At 38.9% G+C, this 1,762-nt stretch overlaps 1 pseudogene; it reads right to left on the bottom strand.

The window, feature by feature from the left end:
- Positions 1-934: 934 nt before the first annotated feature.
- Positions 935-1,235, bottom strand: LOC119250906 (alpha-ketoglutarate dehydrogenase component 4-like; annotated as a pseudogene).
- Positions 1,236-1,762: the final 527 nt, after the last annotated feature.

Raw genomic sequence — 1,762 nt, 5'->3', positions numbered from 1 at the left:
ACGAAGTCTAGACCATTCGTAGTTAAGACATTTCACTCTGAGTTTATGAAGTATTTATCTTTTTTAAAAATATCAAACAAGCACATTTTAAAATAAATACTAAAATTAAAGAACATTCTCAGGGACTTAAGAAATATGAATTAATGACATATTTCCACCTCTCCTTTATAACTTCACTTCTCACGGTGTTTTGTTTTTGCCTTCATTTATACCCATAAAATGTGAATTGGTTTGGTTTACTATGTGCTGCCTGTTCTGTGTATGATCTCATTTTCTATGAGATAGATTCTATTCATATCTCCCTTCTCATACCCAGGAATCAAGGCTTTTAGATGCATTAAATGGCTTTCCCAGCCGTACGGTCAGAGCGTAGAAGATCCAGTGTTGGAGACCAAGCTCACATCCAGTCATTTCTCTTTACTTCTTTGGTTGGTTTATTACAGAGACTGACATATTTTATAGGAACTACATATATTTATTTCACTTACCTATTAAACTTCAGTCAGACATAAATTCTCAATGGTTTGCTTTTAATCTCATATGACTTCAACACGTGTGTATTGGCTGTTGGCGGAGTACATGGCATCATGGTGGATGCTCTAATGAAAAGGGCATAAAAAATGTAAGAACTGGGTCCTTTCCTTCCTGTAAGGACTATATACTATACAAAGGGTATGGGGATGGTATAAAAATTACATATACGTGTAACACTCCAGTGCAAGACAAAATAAACTAAGGTAGAAATCAACATTTGTTGCACATTCTACTATGTGCGGGAATTTGTGGGTACTTAATTTATACAATCTCATTACTTTTTTTTAACAGAATATTTATTAAAGTTGTTTCATGTACAATTTTTTATTTGTCATTTTGGAAGTCCTTCGTTGCAAAGATTGTTCATTTGTCTGATGACAAACTACAGCCATTCTGTGAGTTATTCTGGACCTCCACATTGAATACATTTGATTTCTTCTTGAGACACATGTTCCCTTCTGTGTTTCAGAGGTAATGTTTTTATTATTTCTGCAGTGTCTGGAGGACCCTGCTGCATCAGCCATTCTGGTGATTATTTTCCCCTGAGGGTGCTATAAATTGAAGAAGAGTAAGAGGGTCATCCAGAGCTCCTGATACCTTGGGTTTAGGATTGTCTCTTCTGTCAGGGAACCTGATTAATGGACCATGTGGCTTGACAACGTGAACAACCTGCTGGTGGATGCCATTTTGCTGCCCATCATGACCCCCAAGTAGAGGCAGCTTCTCATTCAATTTTATGATGCTGTGGAGAAGAACTCAGAGATTCAGTTTCCCTAATAATTTGGCTGAGGCACACACATAAGAAGTTGGAGAACTCAACAGACCAGCGTTTGAACCTTGGTTCCAACTCTTGCCTCAGGAACAAATAGAAGCTCAAAGATGTGAAAAATCACTTTTGAAGATGAGCAAAAGCATGACTGAAGAAGTGGCCCTTGGAATTATTATTGAAAGAAGGGAACAGTGACAAGGCAACAAGCACAGAGGGCATTTCAGTCAGAGGGATACCAATGTGACCAAAGGAATGAGGGGGGACTTGCTTGGCTGTGATTTGAAGAATGGCACACAGTACACTGAGTGGACGACATGGCATGTGCAAAAATGAAGGAAATATGGCTGAGAAGGTGGGTTGTGTTCCACTGAGAAGGACTTTCTCTTGACAGGTGATGGGGAGAGGCAGGTGCGGGCAGGTCAGTGATGTAACCAGAGCCAGAGTTTAAGAAGATTAACT

This window comes from Talpa occidentalis, unplaced genomic scaffold (assembly GCF_014898055.3).
Source record: "Talpa occidentalis isolate TD23 unplaced genomic scaffold, MPIMG_talOcc4v2.1, whole genome shotgun sequence".
NCBI lineage: Eukaryota > Metazoa > Chordata > Mammalia > Eulipotyphla > Talpidae > Talpa > Talpa occidentalis.
Note: the sequence above shows the minus strand (reverse complement) of the source record. Positions and strands in the feature narration are given on the sequence as shown.